This window comes from Rhamphochromis sp. 'chilingali', assembly GCF_963969265.1.
Source record: "Rhamphochromis sp. 'chilingali' genome assembly, chromosome: 20".
NCBI classification, from domain to species: domain Eukaryota; kingdom Metazoa; phylum Chordata; class Actinopteri; order Cichliformes; family Cichlidae; genus Rhamphochromis; species Rhamphochromis sp. 'chilingali'.
Window position 1 is genome coordinate 6690677 of NC_137947.1, and position 12448 is coordinate 6703124.

Genomic DNA, 12448 nt, shown 5'->3' on the forward strand with positions numbered 1-12448 from the left:
TTATAAGGGTCCTGCCCCAGACCCCTGGGTCTTATATTGTGTTGTCTATTTTATGTGTGGCGCACTATACAATGATTAGCACTGTTGATTTGGTTTCTACTCATCTTTTTGTATGGAGTTTTTCCCTGTGCCCTCATAGGTTTCCTCCAGGTGGTCCAGTTTCCTCCCACTGACTAAAAACACAACTATTGGCTTGACTGATGATTCTAAAGGGCCATGGATGTAAGGCCGATAAAGGGCTTAAACTATATAGAGTAAAACGCTGTATCAATGCGTGGTTAAATGTGGCTTGTAATCTAAAGCTCTTTGACTGATCAGCAAGGCTGGAAAAGCACTTCATAAATAGATTTATATTTACTCCCAATATTGTGTGACTTTGAGGATTTCGCACATTAGCTTTCACAGTTGTTAGAACAACAAAGTCACACCATAACATAAACTTGCTAACAGATGGAGGCAGTGGTAGACCAGGACTTTCACTTCGGAGTGAGAAGTAGTTTTTCACAAAGTTTTTTTTCCCACTGGCTTTATAGGTGGAAGAAAACCTTTTGCCAGTTTCCCATTGTCAGCAGTACAGTGATTTGTAAGAAACTATGGATAAGTACCTTTGTAGCGAACCCCCCCGAATGAAGGATGACACTTTACTGATGACGTTTTGAAGGTTTAATGGCAGTAAACCATCAATCTCACCGTAAGAGCTGGGGATGTATACACAGAAACAGCGTGTAAGCAAAATAATCCACACTCTTACAATCGTAAACCTTATAACATGAAGTTCGTTTCAACGTAACATTTAACAAATGTAGCGACTGTCACAAAAACATCTAAACGTCTCCTTATTTACATCATAACCATACCTTGTGCCTCTATCAAGGGGGCTGCTAATGACAAAAGAAATCACCATAGGCTCCGTTAAGCCATCACTTTTCTAAACTCCCGCGACTGCTGCTGAAAACTGCGCCAAAAACTGTTTTACAGGAAATCGTCCCATCAAAATAAAAGCTTCTACACACGGACAGGAAGTTGGTAGTAGAAAACAGGAATGAGTGCCAAAATAAGGTGCAAAGAAAGGCATTCAGGGTTATTTACACTCCCACCAAAATTACGAATAATTGGTTTACATAAGAACCAAAATGAATAATTTTCCCAAACAAAATAACCCATGTAGGAGTTACCTTAGGAACTTTCTAACAACAATACAAGTTTTTGTACTGGACGCTCAACAACTGATAGTTTAGTAGAGCGTTGACCTTTATTATTGAGTCTCTTTTCTCCAAGTGAGATCTTTACCCTTCGCACAAGTCCATCTTTTCCACTGACAGTCTCTACAACTCTTGCAAGTCTCCATTCCCCTCTGCGTGCCAGTTCATCCATTTCCAACACAACATCACCTACTTTTAGATTCCTCTTTGGTGAGTGCCACTTTTGCCTTGAAATGATGTTGTGAATGTATTCTCGTCTCCAGCGGCTCCAGAACTGCTCTGCAAGGAACTGCACGCGGCGCCACCTCTTCTTGCTGTACAGGTCCTCATTTGAAAAGGCACCAGGTGGGGGCAACGGTGCATTGGATTTCATGTGCAGCAGATGATTGGGCGTGAGCGGTTCTAGGCTGTTGGGGCTGTTCAAGTTATCTATAGTCAGGGGTCTGCTATTGACTATAGCCATGGCTTCGTAGAATAACGTCCGTAATGAAGCATCATTGAGTCTGTCGTGAGCCAGTGACAGAGTGGTATTCAGCACACTTCTGACAGTCTTTATCTGACGTTCCCACACTCCCCCTGCATGACTAGCATGGGGTGCGTTCATCACAAAGTCACATTGTTTTTCAGTCAAGTATGTAGTTAGTCTCTGAGTGTCTAGCTCATTTAAAGCTGCTTTAAACTCATTCTGAGCACCAACAAAGTTCGTTCCCTGGTCACATTGGATGTGTCGAACTGCACCTCTGATTGAAATGAAACATCTTAATGCATTAATAAATGCATCAGTAGACAAGTCCTCTAAGAACTCAATGTGAATGGCACGAGAACAAAAGCAAGTAAGTAGGAGTCCATACCGTTTGTGTTGTTTTCTTCCCTCAGTTGTCACAAATGGACCAAAACAGTCCATGCCACAGTGTGTGAAGGGAGGAGAGGGCTCTAAGCGATGTGGAGGTAGGTCACTCATCCTCTGACCCTCTGGAGCTTTGCGGAGTCTGCGGCAGATCACACATTGTCGGATGAATGAGGCAACTGTTTTACTCATTCCAGGAATCCAGTAGCCACTGGATCTGATTTCATTTATGGTGAATCCCTTTCCTTGGTGTTTTACTTTGTCATGACAGTGAGATATTATGAGTTTGGCTGTACAATGTTCTTTTGGGATCACGATCGGGTGTTTGAAGGTGTCACTCGTCGCATGCTGGAGTCTCCCTCCCACCTTGAGGAGACCATCTGTATCCATGAAAATGTCCAGTTTAAACAGTTTGTTATGATGTGGGAGCTGTTCTCCTTTCTTCAGCTGTTTTATTTCCTGTTCATACGCTTGACTTTGTACACGTCGAATGATCACAAGTTCAGCATTTTTCTGCTCACTCACTGTAGCTGATGCATTTGACTTGATGTGTCTAGCCCTTCTTATGAGACGTGCTACAGCCTTAATTGCTTTGGACCAGGAGGAGAACTTACTTAGACATTCAGCAAGACTTACAGTGTCTGTGACTTTAGTTAACATTGTCTGTACTTTTCTGACTTCTGGATCTCCTCCCAGCTCGACAGGTTGTGCTGTGGGCAGTTCATTTTTGTAGTTCTCATTCTTGTTCAACCTTCTCCTTAAGTGTTCCAGTCTGATCTCTGCAAGCCTTCTGTTGTCTGGTAAGTTTGGCCTTTGCTTGAATGGAAGAGGCATCTCACAGTATCCTTGTTCATTTTTCTTTATCCCTTCCTTAAGTTTTTCCAGAAAAACGACATCCTCTTGTGAGACCGTTTTGTCACATGCCTTTGTGTCCTTGAAGTCTGATTCAAGAACATTGATCATGTCCATTGGTGTTACAGCAGGCATTTCCTTTACCATGACCCTATGGCACAGACTTGTTTCAGTTTCATTTGACTCTGATGAGCCACCAACAATGCTCCACCCTAGGTCTGTCTGTATGGCAAATGGCTCATTGTCTTTTCCGAGTAGAACCTGTTTTGGAGCTAGAGTTCTGGGACAGTTAAATCCAATGAGTAGTCCAACATCACAACTCAGGAGAGGGGGTATCTGATCAGCGATCTCTGACAGATGGGGCCATTGCCTTGCAGTTTCATTTGTGGGTATGTTGTCATAGTTAAATGGGATGTAGTCCTTTGTGTAGGAGGGTGGAAGGTCGATGTGAACATCTGAATTATAACCTCTCACACGTAACCCTGCTACTCTCTGGCTTTTGACTGTCATGTGAACTCCCAGCATCGTGGTTAGTTTTAGCTTAACTGGATGGGATGCTGCTTGTAACTGGTTAGTTACCTCCTCACTGACAAATGTGTTGTCACTTTGTGTGTCTAATAAAGCGTACACAAGCTGCTCTTTAGATGGACTCTGAGTAGTGGAAACCCACACAGGAACAATCATGGAGGTACTACCTGATTGACCCACCTTAGTAACATTCAGAGCTGTGGCTGCCATGGTGTCATTTTCTGTGGTTGAAGCGACGTTTGTAGAGCTCTGAGGCCTTTCATTTGCCATGTGACTCTCATTGTGCAAACAGGTGGGGTGTCGTCCTTTGCAAGTGTCACATTTGTGGCGATGACGACAGTCTCTGGCATTGTGGCCCACCTTTAAGCACCCGTAGCACAGTTTATTTTCCTTCACAAATGTCCGTTTGTGGTCTAGTGACTTCTCTGAGAAGCTTGGGCACTTTGACAATTGATGACTTTCATCTTTGCAGAACATGCAGGCCACCTTTAACCTTGTGTCATTTGACTTAGTTTTTTCTCCTTGTACTGTGGCTTGTGTAGTGAAGACTTGAGTCACAGATCTGTTTGGTTTGGTCTCCCTTACGTATCTTTTCTCCAAGGATGAGCTGCTTGAGTAGAGTGCATATGAAGAAGTCACCGGATTACATGCAATTTCTGCCTCGAGTGCTACAAACTCTGCAAAATCCTTGAAAGAGGGAAAATCTTTGCCTTTCATGAGAGCAACTGTGACTTGACGGTTCCAACGCGTTGCAAGCCATTCTGGAATCTTTTGCAATAACTTTTGGTTTTCCTCACAGTCACTTAGTATCTCTAAGCCCTTTACATGTGGTGTTGCTTGCAGACAAGTTGTGAGAAAATCAGAAAAGGCCCGTAGACCTTCTGCATCTTTTGAGTGGATTTTAGGCCACTTTGACAGTTTGTCTCTGAATGCCTTTTGAACAACAAATGGCTGACCATAGCGTTGGTCAAGTCTTTTCCATGCATCTTTGTATGCCTCTTCATCACTGCGGTAGAACGTGCCCTCAAGACACTTAAGAGCAGGACCAGTGATATACCTTTTTAACAAATGCAGTTTTTCAGCTGGAGATATACCTTTGTGGCCCACCAGTGAGATGAAGGAAGCCTTCCATTCGATGTAGGTGATGGGATCTCCGCTGAACACAATGGGCACAGGCACTGGAATTCTGCTTACTGCTATGCTGTCTTGAATAGCTTTAGCCAGCTGCAATACGTCTGTGGGAGGCGATGGAGTGACAATTTGTGAGTGCAGTTGTTGTAGAGGATTATTGACAGGGATGGATGCATATTGTTCCACATGTGGGTGATATGAACCTGTAGAGAGCTCTGAGGCTGGTTGTGCAAAGCTTTGGTTGATAACAGACATCCCATTGCTCTGTAACATTAGCTGACTGTCCATATCAACTTTTAACTCCTTGTCATAAATCTCTAATTTTGCACGTGCTGCTTGCCTTTCCTTTTCTGCTTGTAAACGTTCTAGTTCAGACCTTTGTGCATCCAATTCCCTCCTGTGTTTCTCTTCCATTTCTCTTATTTTTTGTTTTTGTTTTATTTCCTCTTGTGTGATTTTATACTGAGCTTCTTTTGCAGCTAATTCTGCAACAGCATCGATTCTTTTGGCTGCAATGCTTGCTTCAGATTGGTAACTTGACTGTGATGCAGTACCAAATATGGACTTAGCATGTTCATAAGCTAAGAGCTGATGGAGGCGCTGCCTTTCTCTATCTGCATCATACTCATCTATAGCTGCTAAACGCTCAGATATGATTTTCATAATGTCCTTTGTCACTGATTCACAAGAGTCCATTTTGCGCCTTATGACATGGGATGGTTCATTACGCTCTCTATATTCACTGTATGCCTTTGTCATATCATTTACTGTCCTTTCAATATCATCAGCCATTTCTGCTAACCGTGAATCTGATAAATCACTTTTCAGGTCTTCTCTGTATACTCTGACCTGGCCTTTCCAATGTTCATAAATGGTTAGCAGTTTCTTCTCTCTTTTATTCTGTTCATCTCTTTGATATAAGAGCATTTTCTCCGTGGGCACACTGGGCCGTTCTGATCGCCTTGGGAACGTTTCATTAGCTGTTTCATCAGCTTCGCATGTCAATTCCTTTCGTTGTTCCTTTTCGTTTAACTGACCTCCTTCTATATTTTCCATTTTGAGAGCAACTGCTTGTTACCGGACCGCTGCTGTAGCTTGCTGCTCTGTGCCGTGCCGTTCCGATCGCAGGAAGCTCTCTCTCTCTCTCGCTGCTCCCGGAGGTAAGCTCTTACTGTAGCGAACCCCCCCGAATGAAGGATGACACTTTACTGATGACGTTTTGAAGGTTTAATGGCAGTAAACCATCAATCTCACCGTAAGAGCTGGGGATGTATACACAGAAACAGCGTGTAAGCAAAATAATCCACACTCTTACAATCGTAAACCTTATAACATGAAGTTCGTTTCAACGTAACATTTAACAAATGTAGCGACTGTCACAAAAACATCTAAACGTCTCCTTATTTACATCATAACCATACCTTGTGCCTTTATCAAGGGGGCTGCTAATGACAAAAGAAATCACCATAGGCTCCGTTAAGCCATCACTTTTCTAAACTCCCGCGACTGCTGCTGAAAACTGCGCCAAAAACTGTTTTACAGGAAATCGTCCCATCAAAATAAAAGCTTCTACACACGGACAGGAAGTTGGTAGTAGAAAACAGGAATGAGTGCCAAAATAAGGTGCAAAGAAAGGCATTCAGGGTTATTTACAACCTTCATGCACCTACTAAAGCTAACAGCTAACAATATGTGGCATATTTCTGATAAGCTAACTTTGCAGAGTTAGCAACATAGCATCCTCTATACCAGCGGTCCCCAACCTCCGGGCCTGTCTGTGAATCGTTCGGTACCGGGCCGTGAGAGTTGAGGCTCAGGTGTGAAATTTATGGTTTTCAGGGTTTTTATCGTTTTTTATCATTATTGTTTTTAATCGGTTTTATCATTAACTCAGTTTCTCTGGGTCTTTCCCCGTGTGTTATGAATAAATCTTCCTTTTTTTGTTACCGGTACTGGTTTTATCCACGACACCTTAAAGGCCGGTCGGTGAAAATATTGTCGGACATAAAGTGTCAGTGGCGCAAAAATGGTTGGAGACCGCTGCTTCATACCCTTTGAGTTGGTGGGATAATGACTATTGCTAGCTTGACATGGACACAGAATAAAATTCTTAGTGGCTTTTAAATAGCTAAATATGTGTTTGTCAGATTACTCAGCCATTCCCTTGGGCACGTGTGAGCTACGTGGACTTTACTGTGGAGTAAACTTTTGCATCTTTGTGTCTCACACTAGTTTAGGCTCAGGTGTTTCAAAGGGGAGAAACTGTCATGCAAGTGTTGCATAATTTATATGAAAATAAAACCCCAGTTGGTTTGCATTATTCAACATCAACAGCGAGATGGCTATCAAGACTTTCTGTTGATACACTTTGCATCACCTTATTGATTTCTCACACATGTCTTGGGTGTTGAATAGTAAGGAGTGACTTTATGTGAAAACTGATAAACCACTGATTAGAGAACTTTAAATTCCTTGTAATCAGCCAATTTCCTGAAGAGAGACCACTTAAAATGGATAGAGGTTGTTGTTAGGGGTGACATTCAAGGTTAATATGAATATGTAGTATACCGTCAGTCATCAGCAGCTCTCAGTAGGGCATTTCCTGAATTTCCCCACTGAGCTTGTCTGGCTAATCAACTTGCCTGATATTTTCAGGACATTAAGAAACAGCCTCACTGAACTATAGCAGACTGACCAGAAAGTGTTTTGATCTGTTTGCTAGAATCATTGCAGTCACCGCCGCAGTCTTGTAATCTCTAGCCCAGAAACACTGGTGAATATCTAAGTGTATTTGTAATGTACTTTATTAATTGTAAAAACACAAAAATAAGGATTGTGACATAATTCAAATAAACATTTAAAAAAGAAATTGACCTGTAACACTGCCTGTTATACTTCTTCATAATATTTATGTATATCGGGAATCACGGACAGTATGAACAACTGTGACAAACAAAACGCAGGCAGTGTTACAGGTTAATCAATGGAGTTTCACCTAAGAGGCAAGGGTTTGGTTCCTATGTGAAGACAAGAGTCAGCATTGACTTGATTTGTTTAAAGCACCTGCAGCTCCCTTGTGTCGTCCTCGGGATTCCCATACACTTGTTTGCCACACACCTAGGGGTCATTTTTGACCCGAGGACAACACAATGGTTAAGGTGATACAGAAACAGCTGCTTTCTGTTATAAGTTATAACATTATTGGCAAGTTGTTTAAATACTTAATTTTGAAATAACCATTCATACTTAAAATACTTTGTTAAAGTAGTTTTATTGGATTAAAAACGACTATGTCAGCCGCTCCAAATGGCAGACACGAGAACGCAGCATTGACTAAACTGAGGTCTGACAACATCGACAATTTGATAGCTGCAGTTCAGAATCTATGTAAATCAACACAACACAAACCTTTGTTAGCTGTTCATTAATAGGCATTTCAAAATAACCTGAGACATCATGTTTTGCCTTTTTATAGATTTTTTTATAGATTAGTGAAAACACAGTGTACTTTCGGTTATTTTGTGTGAGCTTTCCTTCCACACTTAAAGGTTTAGTAAGTAGGAGGGAGTGCAGGTGAATGTGAGGAGGAGAAGGAAGGACGGAGAAGTAATTGACTAAAGCCCTTCACCATAGCATCACCTCCAGTGCTTTTACTAATTACCGCAGTCACCCAGGAGGCCACTGAGCCAGAAGCTTTATCAAAAACCTAAATGTATTTAGCTTTTTAACCCTTTAACTCCTCTTCACTTAGACACGCGCACATCAGATTACATTTCTCCTATTTGTGTTGTTTTTTTTCCCCCTACTTCTTCGTTTTATTACTTTACTGCTTACGCCTAACATTTGGCACATTTAAGAGGATCGTTTTTTGGACCCATGCGGCACTCCTCCTCTGCGGTGAGAAGGTGCTGTGTGAGCTCTTCAGCACATTGCAACCGTGCTGCAGAAGCTGCTGGAGCTTCAATGAGAAATCCTGTTAGAGGAAGGTTTCAGAGCAGCAACAGAGAGGCAAACAGGGGGCAGACCGTAGCAAATGTATGTTTGTCATTTAATCTGTCATTTTCTTAAAGCCCGCTGGGAAATTTCAGTTGCATGAATTTTCTTGAACTTTTCAGAATATTTTGCAGGAGATACAGCAGACGACCCCAAACTAGAAAATGATTTGAACATGTGGAGCTGCACTGGATATGAACCCTGCTGCAACACCTTACGTGCTTTTAGAATCGCTGTCTGTGGGGTGGTTTAAAAGGATTATTATGACGAATATAGCACTCTCATGGGCATTTATTGCCCATACCACCCGAAACTAATATCTGGAAAATTTATAAAGGGGCAGATTCATATGTCTGACATTATTAAAATTCGAATCTCTCAATAACGTATTCCTGACGAGTCGCTGAAAGTCTGAGGATACGGACGCCACTAAGATAAGGATCCCCTCAACCTATAAGCAGCACTTTCCTTGCAAAGCAAATCCTCAGACACCTGCGTGATTCAGGGGTTTAATATGGAATGTTCTCGAGGCTCTCCCATCATGCACTGCTTGTGAATGAGATAATTTGTCTGGGGGCAGACGGGGGGATTGTGTGGCACAGCAGTCAAGTTGATCCACAGTGATTGACTGTAATGCTCCCCGTCAGACAGGCTCATGCAATGAGACTTAGCAGCTGGAGACAAATCAATTTCTCTCCCCTCCCAACAACCCACCTATTTCTCCTCATCTACCTCTTTTCCCGTCCTTCCACTCTTGACAGCATCTGATGGCATATCCAGCCGACCATTACACCGACCCCTGTCAAAAATCTGCCACACCATGTTGGACCGCACACCTTAAACGCTTCTGTTTTTACTATTAACTAACACCGATCCGGAGTGATGAGTGCTGATCTTTCCTCTAAAACTTAACAGAGGATTCACTATAGAATCTCCATCAAATATCTGACAATTATTGATAAAAACTTCTTATACCAGCCGTCGGTGTCAGTGATATCGAAAAGAAAACTCACATGACAAGTGCAGTCATGTAAGTGTAAAATAACACTACATGTATAGCAGGAAACAAGGGAGAAATCTAAGGTAATGTATTATGTAATGTATTGTAATACTCATTTAAATCTTTTTACAGTAGTTAAAATTTATTCATATTAATTTAGATGGACAAACAATTAAAATATACCCAGCACATGAGATGCTGCAGTGTGTTTTAAAGGGAAAAGGTCACCCATCAAGTCCCTAAATAACCCAAATAAATAGATAAACAAAAACAACTTTAATCTACTGTCTGTGTGTCATGTATAATTATCAGTTACAGTAATTTATGGTACCAAGAAGGCGTTAGTTATATTTTAGTGGGTACTTTGCTGAGAGGTCATGTTCTACTTGGGAAGCATCCATAGACCTAAAAATATCTCTGCTGCAAATAGCCTACAGTGAAACTCTAAGACTGAAACTGTGTGAAAAACTAGACATGACAGAAAACTATTTGTGACTTTAGAAAGGAAAATGTCCCAGCAATTATGATGGTGCTCAATACTCGACCCGAGGAAAACCACCGGGTAACAAATTAAGCGACTGTAGCCTTTGGCAGCTCACCTCTCTCAAATAGAGAAAAGAATACAATGCTCTTTGCAATTATATCATCCATGTGTTTTGATTAGTGACATGAAATATAATTTACAAAATCTTACAATATTTGCAAAGTTTTGTAAAGTGTATATGTGCAAAACTGTTGTTTTGGAGACACACACATGGATCCTGCTGCTGTATGATGCTGCAGGTGATTAATGAACTGTTTAAAGAGCACTTTCACTCGCTGGGCCCACGTCCTCATTTGAGGTTTGATAGCGTTTTAGTAGATAAAGGAGAAGGGCTTGGATATGAATTAAGCTGGAGTTTGGGGAAGGCCTCGAAGGGGCCTGGCGGCAGCTCCCGTGCCTGGCAGATCCCCGTGTATTAAATAGAAGTGAAGAAGTTAAAGAATTGAAAAGGGAAGGGAGGGTGGGGCAGGTAAACGAGAACTACGGCTTGTAGAACTGGGGGGACATATATAGATGAGAACCGGAAGGAGCGTGTTTGGAGGCGTGGTCCCGCTCCTGAAATTCTGATACTTTAACTCCAACAAAAAGTGATTCTTTGCCTTCATAAATATGAAGCAATAATTTTGAATAAACTGCAACTGAAATAAAATCAAATGTTTGTTTATTCAAATAATTAATCATTAAGGAAAGTATGATTGGTATAAAGTGTATACCAGTCAAGTTTATTTTTGTTTTTGACAAGATTTTGACCAGAATTTGATCAAATTCAGCATTTGGGGCATAATTATTTTGAATGAGAAGACTACCACACATTTTTAATAGATGTGAAGTTTCAGAGCAAAGTGAATCCGGCTACACTTAACCTACATAAAGTTGTGTTGTGAATTTTGGAGAAGTCTCTGCGTGTGCTTCTTTTAGGCTTTGAACAAAGTGATTTGCAGACTTTGTTCTGTGCTCTGTTAGTTTTATGATTAAGGGGGGATTTTAAGGCTTCCTCTTATTTGTGACAGTGTCTCAAAGCTGTTGTCACATGATAAAAGTAGCAAAAAATGTATCAGAAAATAAAATGGTATATGGAAGAACATCTTTCTTTGAAAAAGACTACTTGAAATTAACATAGACTGTTCAGAGTTTTTGCTTGAGTGTTATCTAAGGCGCTTGGAAATAAAAAAATTCTGGACGTGATAGGGTGGGGCTAGGTTTCACAATGAGCTCACCCGAAACCTTGGCTAATTGTGACCTACACTCGTTTTCACATCTTGGCTCATGTGATTAGGTAGAGGATCATTAGGGGTCCTTTTGTCCCTCTTGGGGGGTTACTCCCACTGGGTTTAAATCTGGGGCTCTCCACCATTTGACCCTAGAACTGAAGAAGCTTCTCGGATGAGAGGTGAAATGTGTTCAAGCAACTTAAAGAAGTCCAGACGCTTTTCTTTCCAAGCTCTTTAGACTACAATGGCCTGGATGACTGAGAACCTTCACAGACATATTGCTTGAGTGTTATTTTGTGAGTTGTTTTTATTCTGTTTGCGATCCTTATGCTAAGCTGTGGTAGCTGGCACAGCTTTCTTTTGGCTGTGGCATCAATCTTTGCATAAATCTGTGCATTTAACTCTTGGCAAGTAAGCTAATGAGTATATTTCCCAAAGTGTTGAACTGTCACTTCATTCAGCTTACTTTGCCCATTAAAGAGAATTCAGACCTGCAGGACTGTGGTTAATGCCAAATTTATGCCTTAATGTTCCATCCTCCAGCTTTACTCCAAAGCCCTTGCCCTCTGCTGGAGCTGAATATGACCATCAGTTGTCCCCAGCTGTGCTATGTATATCCTGGACAGGGTCCAGAGAAAGGACAGTGCACAGTCATAAAAACAGAAGATAAGCATAAGCATAGGAACAAAAAGAGGAGTTGCTGTAGCTACTGACTAAAAGGCACTTTAGGGTCTATTTATATCAGATGATTGCTGTTCCTAAACTCACTCAAAAGCACAAGACTGCATACACAGCCATTTTGTTTGAGGTTGAAGGCTTTTTTTAAAAAAGTAGATTGGCCAACAAAGAGGATGAGTGCATTCAAGGGGGGCAGGATTTTGTGTGCATATTCATATTAGAATGGGTGCATTAGCAAGAATTTTAATGCGGTAGACCTTTTCGAATAAAAACGAGGCAGCAAGTAGAATGAAATATATCACACGCTCTCGATACAGTTTCTGCATGTACTGTACATGTGCTTCACTTGGGACCACGTCTTAAGGAAACACATGCTGGCTTTCCTAGAAGGGATAAAAGGGGAATGAGGGTTATAAAGTGCTGGGTGCTTTAACATCTACTAGCTCTTCTCATTTATGCTTA

General features: G+C 41.4%; 1 protein-coding gene across 1 annotated transcript in view; it reads left to right on the forward strand.

The window, feature by feature from the left end:
• Nucleotides 1–12448, forward strand: part of adgra1b (adhesion G protein-coupled receptor A1b) — a 203785-nt gene that overhangs the window by 184686 nt on the left and 6651 nt on the right. The window lies entirely within an intron of this gene.